At 37.6% G+C, this 18,690-nt stretch overlaps 1 long non-coding RNA gene across 1 annotated transcript in view; it reads left to right on the top strand.

The window, feature by feature from the left end:
* Window positions 1-4,368: 4,368 nt before the first annotated feature.
* Window positions 4,369-18,690, top strand: part of LOC149122364 (uncharacterized) — a 32,789-nt gene continuing 18,467 nt past the window's right edge. The window contains exon 1 of the long non-coding RNA XR_016220268.1: window positions 4,369-4,425. This is a non-coding gene — a long non-coding RNA (uncharacterized LOC149122364). The remainder of the gene's footprint in view (window positions 4,426-18,690) is intronic.

The raw sequence follows: 18,690 nt of genomic DNA, 5'->3' as shown, positions 1-18,690 counted from the left end.
CAACCTGTAGAAATGACATTTGGAAATTAGATTTGATTTAATCCATAATATGTTACTAAAAATAATTGTTAGAAACAGCGATCACACTGCAAAATAGCATGATTATAGCATTAAAATTGTGAAGCTCAAACTAGATACAGCTGTCAATTTTATTTAAGGTGACAAAAATAATCAGTAAATTGACCAATATAACATTGAAAATATATTGATTCCATTTCCTTTTGTTTGAATTGGTATGTTTAATCTTTACCTATTGACTCTATTTCAGATCCATTTTAATCTGCTTCTAACACATATGAGTGTTAGAGGATGTACTATTTTAATAGAGATTTAGGTATATACATAATTTATGTATTGATTTTTAAAGGAATGAACATGTTTAAATAAGAACATACACAGAACACTATCAATCTACTAAGCATGAGTTAATCAATTTTACTTACTTAGGAAATGCTTTGATCTCTTACTAGGCCTCCTGCTATTGCCAGGGATATAATTTGTCATTGTACTGTGAATATGAAAACACAAATTACAGTAGATTTCAAACAGAAAGAATTGTCTTACTCTCTCTGCTTTCCCCCTTCTTCCTTTCTTAGTTTTCTTTTAATTTTTGTGATAACATACTTTCAGTTTACTTTATAATCACAAGTTTATTCTCCACTAAATGAAGAAATCAACAAGTAGAAGGTAGAAACACCACTGTTCCTCAGGAGTGTAGACAAAGGCAATAAACAATAATCAAATCTCAAGATGTCAATCTCATTCATAAGCATTATATTTTTTGTACTCTATGTATTAGCTACCACAAATCAGAGAAAAGATAGGATATTTGTCTTTTTAGTGATTACTTTATTTCAGTAAGCATAATCGTCTCTAGCTGCATCAATTTTGTTGCAAAAGACAGGATTCCATTCTTTTTTATTGCTGAGTAGTAAGTAGTTCATCATAGATAGATAGATAGATAGATTACATTTTCTTTTTTTTCATATTTTCTTCCTCTTAACTATTATGAATTGAGTTGCTCTAAACATGGGGTACAGATTACTCTTTCATAAGCTGATTTTGTTGCTTTTGGGTAAACTCTCAGGAGTGGGATGGATGGGTCATATGGTACATCTGTTTTCAAATTTCTGAGGAATCTTCATACTGTCTTTCATAGTGGTTGTTAATAGTTTACTTTCCCACTAGTGGTGTATTAGTCTACCGTTTGCTTTTTAAATTTTTTTTTTTTTGACAGGCAGAGTTAGACAGAGAGAGAGAGAGACAGAGAGAAAGGTCTTCCTTTTTCCGTTGGTTCACCTCCCAAGTGGTCGCAACAGCCAGCGCACCACGCCGATTCAAAGCCAGGAGCCAGGTGCCTCCTCCTGGTCTCCCATGCGGGTACAGGACCCAAGGACCTGGGCCATCCTCTGCTGCCTTCCTGGGCCACAGCAGAGAGCTGGACTGGAAGAGGAGCAACCAGGACAGAATCTGGCACCCCAAATGGGACAGAATCCAGTGCCCCAACCGGGAGTAGAACCTGGAGTGCCGGCACCGCAGGTGGAGGATTAGCCAAGTAAGCCGCGGCGCCAACCAAATTTTTTTTTTTTTTTTTGGTTGATAGCCATTCTAACTGGGGTGAGGTAAAATCTCATTGTAGTTTTTACTTGAATTTCCCTGATGGCTAGTGATCCTGAGCATTTCATGTGTTTATTGGCCATTTGTATATCATTCTTTAAAAAATGTCTGTCTGTTACCTTCGTCCATTTATTGACTGAATTGTTTTGTTGTTGTTGAGTTTCTTAAGCTCCTTATATATTTTGGATGTTAATCATCTATCAGATGTGTAGTTTGCAAATATTTCCTCCCATTCTATTAGTTGACTCTTCACTTTGTTGAGTATTTCCATTGCAGTGCTAAAGCTTCTTAGCTTGATGGAATCCCATTTGTCTATTTTTGCCTGTGTTCTGCAGTCATATCCAAGAGATATTGCATATGTCTGTCTTACAATATTTATCTTATGTTTTCCTCCAATAATTTGGTGGTTTCAGGACTCAGGTTTCTATCCTATATCCATTGTGATTTGATTTTTCTACAGGGTAAAAGGTAGGGATCCTGTTTCATACTTCTGCATGTGGAGAGCCAATTTTCCCAACACCATTTGCTGAATAGACTGTCAATTTTCCAGGGAATGATTTTAGCTCAACTATCAAAATTAGTTGGTTGTAGATGTGTAGATTAATTTCTGGGGTTTCAATTCTGTCCCACTGGTCCACATGTCTATTATTGTGCCAGTACCACACTGTTTTGGTTATAACTGCTCTGTAGTATGTCTTGAAATCTGGTATTTTGATACTTGCAGCTTTGATTTTATTGTTTAATATTGCCTTAACTAATCAGGTTCTCCTGTGTTTCCATGTGAATTTTAGATTGGAGAAGAATGTTCTTGGTATTTTGATTGGAATCACATTGAATCTGTTAATTGTTTTAGATAATGTTGATTTTGATTATATTAATTCTTCCAATCCATGATCATATAATATTTCTCCATTTTTTTTTCTTCTTCTATTTCTTTCCTTAATTTTTTTGTAATTCTTACATTCTTGGTTACATGTATCCCAAGGTGTTTTTATATTTTTTGTGGCTATTGTGAATGTGAGTGATCTTAAATGTTCTTTTTCAGCAATTGGATTGTTTGTATATACAAATGCTATTGATTATTGTGTGTTGATTTTATATCCTGCAACTTTGTGACACTCTCTTATGAGTTCCAGTAATCTCTTAATGAAATCTTTTGGTTCCCCTATGTATATAATCATGTCACATGCGAACAGGAATAATTTGACTTCCTCCTTTCCCTTTCATATTCCTTTGATTTCTTTTTCTTGTCTAATGGCTCTAGCTAAAAGAACAGAACTATATTGAATAGTAATGGTGAGAGTGGGCATCCTTATCTGGTTCTGGATCTTAGTGGAATGTTTCCAGTTTTTCCCCATTCAGTACGATGCTGGCTAAGGATTTGTCATATATTGCCTTGATTGTGCTAAGGTATGTTCCTTCTATACCCAATTTGCCCCAATTTTTTTTTTAATCATGCAAGGATGTTGTATTTTATCAAATGTTTTCTCTGTATTTGTTGTGATAATCATATGATTTTTGTTCAATTTGTTAATGTGATACATCACATTTATAGATATGCATATGTTGAAACATCTGTACATGCCAGGTATAAATCTCACTTTACCTGGTTCATTGATCTTTCTGATGTGTTGGATTTCTTAGTATTTTTTTTTGAGATTTTTGCAACAATGTTCATCAGGGATATCAGTCTATCATTCTCTTTCTTTTTGTATCTTTTTCTGGCTTTGGAATTGGTGGTGCTGGCCTCATAGAAGGTATTTGGGAGGATTACCCTCCTTTCAATTGTTTTAAATAAAACAATTAAGAAGAATTGGGATTAGTTCTTCTTAAAAGTTTGGTAGAATTCAACAATGAAACCATCCGGTCCTGGACTTTTCTTTTTTGGAAGGGTCTTTTTTAATGATTCAATTTCCATCTTGGTTATTAGCCTATTAAGTTTTTTGTGTTTTCATGCCTCTGTTTGGTAGATTGTATATGTCCTGAAATCTAACCATTTCTGAAAGGTTTTCTAGTTTGTTGGCATATATCTATTTGTTGCATTTTATTTCTATGATTTCTGTTGTAACATCTTGATTTTCATTTAAATAATTAGGTGCCCTGGCATTGGATGTGTATATATTTACCATAGTCAAATCTGTTTCATTAATCCATTAATCATTACGTAATTTCCTTCCTTGTCTGTCTTTTTTTTTTTTAAGAGTTTTGTCTTAAGGTCTATTTTGTCTGTCATTAGGATGGCTGCTCTTGCTCATTTTTTTTATTTCCATTTTCATGGAATATGTTTTTCCATCTTTTCACTTTCAGCATGTTGTCTTGTGTGCAGTGTGCTTTTGTGGGCAACATGTACATGAATCTTGTTTTTATAAATTCAGACAGTCTATCTTTTAATTAGAGAATTTAGTCCATTTATATACAGAGTTATGGATAAGTAATGATGGGGTCCTATAATTTTTCTGTAAATATTCTTATTTGTTTGTCTTTTGTATTTCCTTTTTGCTTTACTGGGAGGTTTTCTTCCCTCTAATTCTTTCATTTTGTTCATTATCTCACTGTTTCCATGTGTAGCATATCATTAAGTATCACTTGTATACTTAATGCTAGGAAATGACAAATTCTTTCAATTTCTGTTTATTTTGGAAGGTCTTTATTTTACCTTCATTTATAAATGAGAGCTTCACTGGGTACAGTTTTCTGGGTTGACAGTTTTTCCCCTTTAGGACTTTGACTATGTCTTTCCATTCTCTCCTAGCCTGGAGGGTTTCTGATGAGAAATCAGCCATCAGTCTAATTGGAGGTCTTTTGAAGGTAATCTAACATTTCTTTCATGCATTTTACAAACATTCTTTATGTTTTGCTTTTGAAAACTTGGTTATAATGTTTTGTGATGTGATATTTTTTGATCATGTCTATCAGGAGTTCTCTTTGCTTCCTGTACTTGGAAGTCCATTATCTTTCTCCAAATTAGAGAACTGGAACTTTTCTTCTCTTATTTGACTGAATAGGTCTTCCAAGCCATTTTTTCTTTCTGTGTATTCAGGAACTCCTAAGACATGTATATTATTAGTCATTTGATGGTATCCCACAAATCTCAAACACTGTTTTCAGTTTTTCTAATTTTTCCTTTTTTTGTCTAAGATATTTCTACATGTTTATTTTCTAGGTTATACATTTTTATTTTGCATCACTGAGTATATTTTAAGGCTTTCTACTGTATTTTATATTGACATATTGAGTTTCTCATTTCTAATATTTCAGTTTGATATTCCTTTAATATCTCTGCCTCCCATCAGAATTTCTTATCTGTACCTTCTTTAACTCCTGTATCTGCTTCTCTGTGTTTTTGAGTACTCTTATGATCATTGATTTGAATTCCTTTTCAGCCGCGGCCGGCTCTGATCCGATGGCAGGAGCCAGGTACTTATCCTGGTCTCCCATGGGGTGCAGGGCCCAAGCACTTGGGCCATCCTCCACTGCACTCCCTGGCCACAGCAGAGAGCTGGCCTGGAAGAGGGGCAACTGGGACAGAATCCGGCGCCCCGACCGGGACTAGAACCCGGTGTGCCGGCGCTGCAAGGCAGAGTAGATTAGCCGAGTGAGCCGCGGCACCAGCAGGCAGTAAGCATTTTAATCAAAGTGTTAAGAATTTTTTTTTTTTTTGCCTCTCTATGATTGGCCATGTTCACCTGGCTGCATTTCTTAAAGAAGAATCAGTTTTTGTATCTTGGAAATTAAATCATGTTTTTTAGAAATATTTTAAATTAAAGCAATAGTCCCTGCACCTTTCCCCCAAGCATTGATTTTGTTGTCTTCCTATGCCACTAAAACACTCTCACAAAATGTAGAAAATACTTATAAAGCATATCTATTTAATGAGAAATAGTACATTTAGTATATCTGTGTAAAAGATTGTTAAAAATGAACAACCATATTTTAGTTAAATACTTTATACAACTTAATTTAGCAAAAACTATATCCTAATAATATAGAAGTAATGAAAAATAATTCTCATTTGGACTCCTCTTGGTGCGTTAGGAAAAGTGACTTGTCCTATATGAATATGGTTGCTTAGAGTAACATTGTAGATGTACCATCTCTTTCAATAACTCCTCTTCCACACAGTCATTTTCCATACTGTGTTTCCCTCCTACCTGAGCTGTTGGTTTATTTCACTTGACTAAACTCCACATTGGCACCTGCTCTTAACTTCTGGTTTCTCGTGTTCTGACCTTATCTACAACAAGAGCCACACCTGAGGCCAAGCCCCACAGCCAAGTACTTTACTACTTTGCCTGTTTTTGTTTTCCTTATAAAAATATAGTCCTGGTGACTGGAATTCCAAGATCCATGTTTCCATAATACCTATAAGATCCTCAATATTTGAATTCTCTACCTTGGCACCTTATTTATCTGATTGGAAATCTAGGTTACAAATATTGCTTGAGTTGTAGCTAGAACTCTGGTATACCAGGAGATGCTCCAGCCAGACACCACTTCTAAGAAACACCTGCTGCCCCTCTGGCCTCAGAATCAGCCCTTAAGGCATTTGGATCTGGCTAAAAAGCCCATGAGAGTTTCTCAGGCATGGAAAGCCAAGACACTGTGGCAAAAAAAAAAATGACCTACATGAAAGATCTCTGTGAGTGAAATCCCACTGGAAAGAATGGGCCATCAAAGAAGGAGGCACCTTTCTCTGAAGGGAAGAGAGAATTTCCACTTTACTATGGCCTTGTCTAAATAAGGTCAGAGTTTGTGAACTCAAGAGGTTCCATAGCCTTGGCAGCTCATGACAAGAGCCTCGAGTGATTACTGATCTCATAAATAAGAGTGTCAATTTGTTAAGTCAACAACAGGAGTCACTGTGCACTTACTCCTCATGTAGGATCTCTGTCCTTAATATGTTGTACTAGGTGAATTAACAGTATAACTAGTACTCGAACAGTACTTTATACTTTGTGTGTCTATGTGGGTGCAAACTGTTGAAATCTTTACTTAGTTTATACTAAGATAATTAAAAATGAATCTTAATGAAGACGGGATGGGAGAGGGTGTAGGAGATGTGATAGTTTCTGGGTGAGAGGGAGGTTATGGGGGGGCGTTATAATCCAGAAGTTGTACTTTCGAAATTTATATTTATTAAATAAAAGTTTTCTAAGAAAGAAAGGGAGAGAAAGAGAAAGAAAGGAAGGAAAGAAAGCAGGAAAGAAAGAGACCTGCTACCCAGCTGCGAGGAGTGTGGTCAGCTGGGGCCAAGCTCTGCCCCAGCTCTCCAGGACTGCTGCATGTTAGCACATGCTCTTCCTGAATCAGCGTGCATGCACTGAGGTGCTTCCCCCCTCTTAGTCATGAACTTTCCACTGCAAGCTGGGAACACTTACCATTAAACAGGGGGGACTACGAGTGAAGGAGTTATGTGTAGTACCTCTGACTGTAGTTCTGGAAGAGCCTTGGCATGTGCTCTGTGCCACAACCACGTAGAAGCATTGACAGAACTAAGGTAAAGAAAGCCCAGTGCAGACTTGGAACCCTCACAGAAGCTGGCAGAGGGAGATGCCTGGCATCCTATATTAACTTTTTGCCCCTCAAAATATAGCCCTGATAGAGTCCCGAAAGCCTACAATAATTATCGCAAAAAAAGACTTGCCCCAAGTAGTGGAGTTGGAAGCATACCAGGGGATTCCAATTCAATCCCATCGAGGTGGCATGTACCAATGCCATCTCACTGTTCCAGGTGATCAGTTTCAGTTCACAGCTGGTCATGGTGAAGGGACTGGGAGTCAAAGGGAGCACATAGACAAGTCTAGTACCTGCTAACGCTAACTGATGGAGTAAATAAAGGGGAGAGTGATCCAACATGGGAAGTGAGAATCTCAGCAGACTCATAGAATGGCAGATGTCCTAAATAGCACTCTGGCCTCAGAATCAGCCCTAAAGGCATTCGGAGCTGGCTGAAAAGCCCATGAGAGTATTTCAGGCATGGAAAGCCAAGACACTCTGGCAAAAGATCTCTGCGAGTGAGATCCCAGTGGAAAGAACAGGCCATCAAAGGAGGAGGTACCTTTCTCTGAAGGGAGGAGAGAACCTCCACTTTGACTATGAGCTTGTCTAAACAAGATAAGAGTCGGAGAACTCAGAGGGCTTCCATAGCCTTGGAAACTCATGACTGGAGCATAGGGAGATTACTGATGCCATAGACAGGAGTGTCAATTGGTAAAGTCAACAACAGGAGTCACTGTGCACTTACTCCTCATGTAGGATCTCTATCCTTAATGTGCTGTACATTGAGATTTAATGCTATAACGAGTACTCAAACAATATATTTCACTTTGTGTTTCTATGGGGGTGCAAACTGTTGAAATCTTTACTTAATGCATACTAAACTGATCCTCTGTAAAAAAAAAAAAAAGAAATTATCAATTCCCAACTTGACTCTCACTGGGATTAAACATGACAATAGGTCTGCTCTGATTTCATCATCATTTAAAAAAATCATCTATTATTTTTCACTTTATGTTTCTGTGTGGGAGCAAACTGTTGAAATCCATACTTAATGTATACTAAGCTGATCTTCTGTATATTAAGATAATCGAAAATGAATCTTGATGTGAATGGAAGGGGAGAGGGAGTGGGAAAGGGGAGGGTTGTGGGTGGGAGGGACGGTATGGGGGGAAAGCCATTGTAATCCATAAGTCGTACTTTGGAAATTTATATGCATTAAATAAAAGTTTAAAAAAAAAAAAAACTTTAACTCTTAATTGAAAGACATTTATTTTAAAACCCAAAAAAAAAAAAAAAAAAAAAAATCTGAATCCCAGTACCAGTGTGGTGTCTCCTTAACTGGAAATGTGCATGCTCCATTATACTTGGACTATGAGGATCTCCAAGCCCCTCGAACACTGTGACTGGCTCATTTTCTCCAGCTTAGATGTCATTCTCAGCAAATGTCATGAATGAATGTACCAGTAAATGTCACCTAGAACAATGGTTTCAATCTAGAAATGTGCTATATAATACTTTGGCCACAGTGTATTTTCTTTATAAAAAGTGTTTAATTCTTTGAAATGAGTTACAAAGAGAGAGAGACACAGAGAGACAGACACAGAAAGATCAAGAGATCTTCCCTCTGCTGCTCACTCCCCAGATGGTCACAATGGTTGGGGCTAAGCCAGACTGAAGCCAGGATCCAGGAAATCCATCTAGGTCTCTCACATGGGTGGCAGGGGCCTAAGTCCTTGGGTTATCTTCTACTTCCTTCCCAGATGTAGTAGCCAGGAGTTAGATTGAAAGTGAAGCAGTTGTGACTCAAACTAGTGCTCTGATATGGGATGTTGGCATCATGGGCAGTAGTTTAACCTGTTATACCACAACGCCAGCCCTAGGCACTAACACATTGGAAATATGGCTAGTCTCATTGAGATGTGTTATATGCCAAATGCATACAGTATTTCACAGACAGCACTTTTGCTAATGGTTTCCAAAAAGTTTAAAATTACAGCAAACACTTATATTATGTTCCTATTGGATATCTCTGACCTATGCATGTCATCAAGGAAAGCCCAGGACAGAAATAACTTATATCTCAGCAGCATTGAGATGTAATACGTTGTGTATTATGTGGAGACCATGAACTGATGCTTCCTCCTGTCAGTGATGCGGTTTTGTTAAAGCCTTGGAGTTTTAATATTTTACAGGAGACAGGGAGAGGAAATTTTAGGTTTTGAATTTAAACCTGAAATGAATGAAAAAATCCCTGGAGTTACTTATTTACCTGGAAGGTTCTAGAGAAAAATTTTAATGCTATTGGATAAAAATTGTCTTCATATCTGCAGCCTTTTAAACATACCTAGTCAAACTGATTCGGGGGGGATCAGGCCTGGCAGGAAATTCTGTTGAATTTGATTTATATCAATGCATCACGGATACTTGCAACCTGGAGGGCATAAATTGAATATCATGTATGCAGGTACAGTGTTATTCGGCTGAATGTGCAGGTGTTTCATGGGAAAAGAGACTTGAATACTTAGTTAGTACCTGGTTTTAGAAACTAATTGTGTGTATTAATAGAATCAGCATGTCCTGGTACAAGGTTGACAGTATCTGAAACCCCAATCTCATGCCTTAAATCTTAAATAGGATTTTTGGGAATTCTGTAAAGAGTGGATAGCTATGAACCAAATTTAATTGTAAATATCCTATGCAGCCAAATATTTTAGTTTCAGAATGTTTACAATAGTAGGATTTACTTATTATGAGTTTTATTGGCTACAATGTCAGTATTCTCAGAATGGTATGTTTAGATGGTTTTTAGGTTTCTCTGAAGCATTTTATTGCCTCATCTAGGCTTAGTTCTACATTTGAATCAACAATCTTGGCGGTAGTTCAGGCCAAAGCTGTATACTGAAGCATGTAATAAGTGATGTCTCATTAACACACATTAAAAACATTCTGCTGTTAAGATTGAAGTGGATGGTTTCCTGGAAACCAAATGTGTGTGCTTATAGTAAATCCATTAGTCAGATGGATAATTTGACCGCAGGTATTGCATCATGTAAGTATTAATATTCTGTTTTGGTTATTAGGTGAAAAGAGTGGATTAAATATTGAAAGGAGAAAATCCAACACTTAATAATTGGGGAATTTGATAAAAAAAATTGAATCTTTGGGAAAGATGCAGAAATGACATCTGTGTAAGAAAAAGCTTAAGCCTGGTAACATCTAGTGGCTAAGAGACTTATAAAATCACATTTATGTCATTTGAATTTAGTCAAAGTAAAAGAATTTTATACATAGTAGAATTTTATTAAATTATTTTAGCCAACTCTTGTGTTATAGGCTTAACTAGTGAGGACTTAGCTTGTCCCAGTGTTCAGATTAGAATCATGCTGCTTGCCCAGTCCAATGTTCTTTCTTAGTGTTACAGGCTTTCCATGTTCTTTTCATTCTTCTTTGTTTTTGTGTGATTGATTTTTCAAAAAATAAACATGTAGGAGTGTTGAGGTACCACTTATAGAAAGGTTACTGTGTGCCAGAAACTGAGTATTTTAAAAGTATTCTTGTCTTCATTTTGTTTGCCAGGAAACCAATGCTGAGATATTTAATAACTAGCCCAAGATCACAAAGCTAGCGAAAGCTCATAGTAAGAGTTTAAATGCCTTGGTGTCAACCGGACTCTACAGTATAAATATCTAATTATTATGTAAATACAAAAAATGTCATAGAATTCAGCAAGAAGAGGATCATGAATGATGCATAGCTGTAAAATTATGCATGAAGTTTTTTATTATTAAAACACTGCATTATAGTATTCCACAGGGGAAATAGAATCACGCAAGAAAACAAAATGAAAATACAGGTCCTGTTGTGATTTACAGTCATGAAGTTGCTAGTTATTTAATAGGAATAAATTATCACATTCTTTAGAAGCTCTGACTGTCCTTGGAGCACAAACTGGGTGGTAAAAGCTATCCCCTATCTCTGGGGAAGGAAAGAACTGATGACTCCCTGCAAAGCACAAGCTATACTGAAACTGAGAGAAACTGTCTCTTCCATACTTCAGAACTAAGTAGGTTTAAGCAATAGACAAGCAGATGTGGTTTAGGGGTGGGGATTTTGCATAGTTATTAAGATATCTCTTGGGATGCCTCCATCTCTTATCAGAGTGCTTGAGTTTAAGTGCTGGCTCCACTTCCAGTTTTAGCACTTTGTCAATACATGACCTGAGAGGCTCAAGTGATTGGGTCCCTGCCACCCATGTGGGATATGTAGATTGAATTCCAAGCTCTTCATGTCATCCTGACCCAGCCTCAGCTGTTGTTTGCATTTGGTGAATGAACCAGTAGATGGAACATCTCTGTGTCTATCTGACTGTCTCTCTTTTCTCTGCCTTTCACATAAGTAAAAAATTCAAAACAAATTTAAAAATTTGTTTGAGAAAGCATGACAAACAGCTTCTACAGAAGGAAGAAAAATATGGCAGAGGGCTAAAACATGCATTAGTTTTTAGGCTGGGTGGTATATAATATAGTATTTATTACATTTCCTTTCTGCCTTTCCTAATGTACCATAGTAATTTTCTTCCTTTAAGAAATGTGGAATAATTTGTAGGTGAATGGAGAACTTGAGAAATGTTTTTCAAAGGTCAAAGTTGTGTTTTTCAGTAGGGACTGAAATGTGCCCAGAACATTCAGTAGCACAGGAAATGTAGGAGGCAAATCTCCTAAGTTCTTTAATTCTTTGTGATGACTTAAAAGCCAAAATATAATAGTGTCCATTAACTACAGAGCAGAGAGACGCCTTTCCCAGCTACTACCAAATGAGAATCATGCTGCCTAGCACTGTGGTTATGGTCACAGGGTAGATTTTTGTTTTTTGCTTTAGCAGTGCTGTTGCCCTGTTCCCTTATTTTTTTTAGTTCTTCTGTACAATTCCAGAGTGTTCTCATCTAAATTTAGAATCAGGTTAGACAACAGTATAGCTCAATTCTATAAATCACTGAGGCCCCATCATCCAGTCTCTTATTGACTCTGGGTTCCTATAAAGAACTCTATTCATTGTGTCAGCTTGAAGCTGGAGTTGTAGTGGATTTATCTGCATTTATGATCAGAATGCAGGAACAGCAATGAGGACTCTGGGGTCCTAATGAAGATAAAAGCAGTGTGTATAGTGGATACATCATGATCATCCAACGAGAGGGCAAAAAGTCAGGGCCATGAGCACCAGGAACACATCAGTGAGCCGAGCTAAGGAAATAGAAAGGACACAAAGCATTTCAAAATAGGGAGCGCTAATAAAGGAACTTAGAAAGGCCTGGAAGAGCTAGAGGAAGAAAAGAGAACTGGAGAAATCATAGAAAGAGGGAGTGTTACCCAGCAAAGAAGAAACAACTCACACCCACGCTGCTACCCTGCTGCAAAAGCTGGGAGCACAGAAGTTGCTACCACTGTCTACGTGCTAGGAACCTGCAGTTGTCTTGCCCCGCTGGGTAGAAGTTGTTAGAACTTCTGTTGAGGCTCCTACAACTTCTGACAAATACTCTTGTTGTCAGCAGCGGAAGCTGGAAACCTCTTGCTCTCACCTTGTTTTACTGCCAGTGCCTCTTATCAGCTGGAACTAAACAGCAACCCAGCCAAAAGGGACCTGAAAAATGCAGTTTCAGTCTTTCAGCCCTAGGTGCACAGAGCAGGGTGTGGAAGAGGAAGTGAACCACAATCCCTTCCCTTGCCCTAAACTACAAAATTAGATCAACCTAAGTGCAAAATCCCAGCCTGTAAAGGGTTCTGAGGAATACCTTCAGGAGGCATTACTTTTAGGTTTTGTTTAAATGTCTGGTAAAGGCATTTCAATCTGTTGTCTACTGCAGAGCTTGGTGAACTTTCTCTTAAAGTATTTCTCTTAAACTACAGTAAATATGCCAGGCTTATGAGCCATTCAGTTTCTGTACCACCTGCTTTCTCTGCTCTTATTGTGTTTGAGCGTTAGACAATATTGAAGTGAATGAATATATTGTATTCCAATAAAACTTTATTATCCGATACAGATGCTTTGCCTGCAAGTCATACATTATACATGCCTGATTTATTGAATAACAGATACCTATCATCTAAGGAAGCCATGAACTCATTTAGAAAATTTGATCTCATTGTGAGCTGAATTTAAATTTTGTAGTAACTTTTTAAAATATTTATTTACTTATTTGAAAGTCAGAATTACACAGAGAAAGAAGGAGAGACAGAGACAGAGAGAGAAAGAGAGAGAGAGAGAGAGGTCTTCCATCTCTGGTTCACTCCCAATTGGCTGCAACAGCCAAAGCTGCACCAATGCAGTCAGGAGCCAGGAGCTTCCTCTGGGTCTCTCATATGGGTGCAGGAGCCAAAGGGCTTGGGCCATCTTCTACTGCTTTCCCAGGCCATAGCAGAGAGCTGAATTGGAAGTGGAGCAGCCAGGACTTGAACTAGTGCCCATATGGGATGCTGGCTCTGCAGGTGGCAGCTTTACCTGCTATGCCACAGTGCTGGCCCCTTCTATTAATTTTAATTTTTGAATATTTTCTTTGAAGAATGCATATATGGTTACTATGAAAAACAAATCTGTTTAAGCCCTGTTTTATGTTGCCGATGATTTCTGAATGCTTAGACAAGGATCTAATTCTTTTATTTTTACTGGCAAAGAGAAAAAAGTTAAAAAAAAATCAGGGGTATGAGGGACCAGAAGTAGTTATGTCTCATATCACTTTAAAAGCAGTAGCCAAGATTCTATTATAGGAAGTGTAGACCAATTAACAGGACCGCAAATATGTCTGGGTGTGAGAAGGTACTTTACAGCAGGCCATGGGGCAGTCAGTGCTCTGTGTGAAAGCACATAATAAACATTTTATTTACAAATTGGAGCTATGGAAATCTAGCCCAAACTTGGCTGAAAATTGATGAAAATAATTTCTATCATGATGATAATTTATTACTGCAAATGACCTAGAATACCTATGTATGATGCATCATATGACTAAATTTATGTCATTGTGAACATTTTATGATTTATTTTATTTATTTGAAAGGCAGAGTTACAGAAAGAAGTAGAGACTGAGATAGAGAGGTCTTCTGTCCTTGAGTCATTCCTCAAATGGCTGTAATGACTGGGGCTGAGCCAGACCTAAGCCAGGAGCTTCTTCTGGGTCTCCCAGTTGGGTGCAGGGGCCCAAGCACTTGGGCCATCCTCCACTGTTTTCCCAGGTGCATTGGTAGGGAGCTGGATTGGAAATGGAGCAGTCAGGATTCAAACTGGAGCCCATATGGGATTCTGGCACTGCAGGCTGGGGCTTTAACCTATTGCACCACAGCACAGATGCCATTGTCAGCATCTTTAAAATTTGTCCTATATAATAAATTCTGTTAATGCAAGCAAAAGCTGAGCTATTACTCAATTCTTCACTCTAAATACAGTGTCGACTTAGGACCTCGTTGATTTTTGCTGCATCTGACACATTTTGGGTGTGAAAGTATAATAGGTTTAAGTATTTATTTTCAAGTCAGTGTTGGATATGTTTGGTTATTCTTTAATCCTTTGGCCTGAAGCATATAAACACACCTCATCATTACCGAAATTCTAAGTCCACTGAGTGTAGGTATTTATGACACGTTTATTGTGTTATAAGAAATAATAAGACTTTATACTCTTACAGCCTCAAATAGATTTGTTTTGGCAGAAGCCAAATGCTGGATAATGTCTTATGTGTACATTTTCATTGAATATTTAGCGAACATTAAATAATGCTTGCTTAATGGTTACTAAATTCTTTGTGGTGGTCTAAAGGCTATTTTGTTTTGTATATTTTTTCAACCAATTTGATCAGTTTCCTATTGGATGATTCAGACTATAGGATAATAGGGAAGAATTTATTTATACAATAAAAATGTGACATACAGAAACAATTTAAGAGATTTCCTAGAAACATGAAGTTATTCAATCTGTATATTAGAGTTTACCAAATTACTCCACAGTACTAAATAATTACTAGGCATATCCTGAATGTGCTTAAACTTCAAAATCTATATTTAGGAAACAAGATATTTTATTCTTGCCAAGTTTGTGCACACCCTTATGACAGCTTGTTTTCTATTGTGGGACTTTTCTTTCTAGAATTATTAATAATGAGAAAGTCTACTCCTCTTAGGGAAATTTCCCCATATGTTGAGGATATCCTTTCAGACAAGCTCTTAGATAGGTTGCACATTAGAAAAATTCCGAGTCTTTGTGTCTCAGTCTCTGTGGGTCTCATGTGTGGAGGCAGTACTACCACCAGTCTAGCCAAAGTGTAGCCTTTCTCCTGAGAGTCATAGTTTTGCTTCCAAGGGCAAGCAATTCCCTGCTGTCCTTTCCATCTCACCTGATCTCAGTTAAACACCTAACCCCCCCCCCCCAGGAAAAAAAAAAACATAAACAAAGCAAAAAAATTTAAAAACCTTGTCATGCCACAAGAATGGATGTTCAGATTATATTGAAAGCCCAGCAATATATTTGACTTTATGACTCCACTTTCACAGGCTTTCCTCAATCAAGATAATAAACAAACTAATAAAGAAGAATGTCTAATGGAGCAGGGTTTAGTCTAGCAGTTAGGAGTCTGAGTAAGACACCTGTATCCCCTGTTGGAGGGCCTGGGTTAAGTTTCAGACTTCACTTCCCAGCTGAGCTTCCTGATAATGCAGACCCTTTAAGCAATAGTGCTAGCTCAGCCACCCATGTGGGAGACCCAGATTGAGTTCCTGAGTCCTGGTTTAGATCTAACACAGCCCAGCCCTGGGCCTTGCGTGGATTAGGGGGGAACCAGCAAATCAATATTTTGCCTCATCCTAGTTTTGTTTCTGTCTTTGGCTTTCAGATAAACAAAATAATTCTAAAAATGAAAGCAATATTTTTTTTTTGCAAAATCCACTTGAAGTACTTTAAAATACTAAACCCACAATGTCATCTTAGAAAATTATGATAACAAATTATGATACTAACCAAAAAATATGCTCTCCTTACCTACAGACAGTTAATTACTCAAGGCTATACAGTGTTTGTAGCTCCAGTTCTTATGAGTGGTCATTGATTACATGTATAGACAAACACAAGCATACCTATTCAATGTGATATCCCTTGAGCAATCAAGATACGACAGTGATGAGTACTGCCTAGTCAACTGTTTCCATGAAGAAGCAGGAAATACATTTATATGTGTAATTTTTAGTTACAGAATAAAGACACTGCCTTTTCAGGTGGGTAACAAAGTTCAAGTGTTTTTAAACTAGGGCAAGCACATAGCTAGGATTTATTGTTGTACTGTTGAGTATTTGCCCCTTCCTTATTCCTCAGAAGTGATTAATTGAAAAGGAACCTTTAAACGTGGGAAAACTGCTTGAGTCTGTAACCCAGTTAACAGGGGAAGATTGGATGAATGTCTTGTAATGCATTAAATTTCACTGTAAGGTTCAGTGAGCCTCAGAGTAGTCATGATTAATTCATTTGGTAAAACAGGTAAATGGAAAAATTTTTCCATACTTCATGCATTGAATACTACCAAGATAACAAAAAATACACTTGTAATTGGGTGGTTCTACTCCGTGGAATGGAGATCATTCCTAGTGCCAAGGTCATGTCCTCTAGACTAGGATATCACCCTCTTAAAGCCAAGTATGATTGGAGGGAGGAAAAAGGTTGGGTGAGCTATGACAAAGGAAGATACATAGTTTGGGAGTCTGGCATCTCTCCAGTAGCAATCATTTACCAAAAAGGAAAATAAAAACAATCCTGTTTCTGATAGTCAGTGCCACACTGAGGGGGCCAATGCAGTGGCTTTGCTTTGTTAGATCTTTAATACTTTTCCATCATAATTTTAAGAAAACTCATTGGGTGGGAGGGGAGGAGATGTCCAAGCTAAGTAATTAAACCTGATTTTTTTTTTTGAAAATTTATTTTAGTTATTTAAAAGACAGAGTTCAGAGAGAGAGAAAGAGATCAAGATCTCCATCTGCTGGTTCACTCGCCAAATAGCCACAATAGCTGGGGCTAGGCCAGGCAAAACTAGGAGCCAGGAGCTTCATCTGTGTCTCCCACATGGGTGCAAGAACTTGGGCCATCTTCCACTGCTTTCACAGGTGCATCAGCAGGGAGCTGGATCAGAAGTGGAGCAGCTGGGACTTGAACCAGCAGCCATATGGGATGCCGGCGTTCCAGGTAGTGGCTAGACCCATTATGTCAGAATGCTGGCCCTTAATTGTGATATTTCTGAAATATTTTATGTAAGGCGTTATTGAGAGTTACTGATATATGACATATTAACAGGTTGAGTTAGGCATAAAGGTTACTAAAATTGCTGGTGATTTTTTATTAATTTAACATGTAATTGTGCGTTTTTGTGTGATACAGTGCAATATTTTACACAATATTTTTACACATGTATACATCATAAACTGAACAAATCAGACAACTAAGTTTTCAATTTTCACATCTTTTCTTTGTGTTTGGAGTCTATCAGTCTCCTCCAGTTCTTCATATAGTATATGGTACATTACTATGAACTACAGTGCTGCAGAAAATGAGAAATTGTTCTGTCTGTGTGTGTTTTTTGAAGAGGTATACCTGCTCCACATTGTTTATAGCAGCACTATTTTCTTTCACTTGTGTTTTTTTCCCAGAATTTATTTATTAGAAAGGTAGTTAAGGAGAGAGAGGAAGAGACAGAAACGGAGAGGAGAGACTGTATCTTCAATCCACTGGCTCACTCCCCAAATTACTGCAATGAAGCCAGGAGCTCAGGTCTCCCACACGTGTGGCAGGGTCAGAGCCATCTTCTGCTGCTTTCCCAGGTCTCCCACGTGTGTGGCCGGGGCCAGAGCCATCTTCTGCTGCTTTCCCAGGCACATTAGCAGGGAATAGGATTGGAAATTGAGCAGCAGACTCAATCCAGTGCCTATATGAGATGCTGGTGCTGCAGGCAGCAGTCTAATACACTGTGCCACAACACTGTTCCTATCTGACTGTGTTTTGGAATCTGCTATCCAATCCCCTTCAGCCACCTGCCACTCTTTCCAGCCTCTGGTGATGGCTGTTCTAGTTCAAATCAGCTATTTTTCTTTAACTTTCAGATAGCAGAGAGAACATGTTGCATTTGTCTTTCTGTGTCTGGTTTATTTCACTTAACATGATGTCCTTCAGTTCTAACAATTTTTCTGAAAATGTCAGCTTCATTCTTTTATGGTTGGATGATATTCCATTATATACATACATATATATATACACACACACACACATATATATATATATGCCACATTATCTTTATCTGTTCATCCATTGCCTCATGATTTTGTATTAGTAAATGCTCATTCCCAAACAATGTTAATATTTTGATATGATGTTCATTTCTGCTATTTTTGTTTTTAAGTAATGGGAATGTGAAACTCTCTTCATTGATATGATTGAAAGTTGCCATTTGTGATGTCATAAAAATAAATTTTTTGTAATTATTTCCTTAGATAATTATTGTGTGAGGGTCTTCCTTGACCTTTTCCCAATTTTGACTCTTTTCTATAAACATAG

The sequence above is a fragment of the Oryctolagus cuniculus genome, chromosome 14 (assembly GCF_051225735.1).
Source record: "Oryctolagus cuniculus isolate XC-2025 breed Fujian yellow rabbit chromosome 14, ASM5122573v1, whole genome shotgun sequence".
Taxonomy (NCBI): domain Eukaryota; kingdom Metazoa; phylum Chordata; class Mammalia; order Lagomorpha; family Leporidae; genus Oryctolagus; species Oryctolagus cuniculus.
This window is presented reverse-complemented; position numbering and strand designations above follow the sequence as displayed.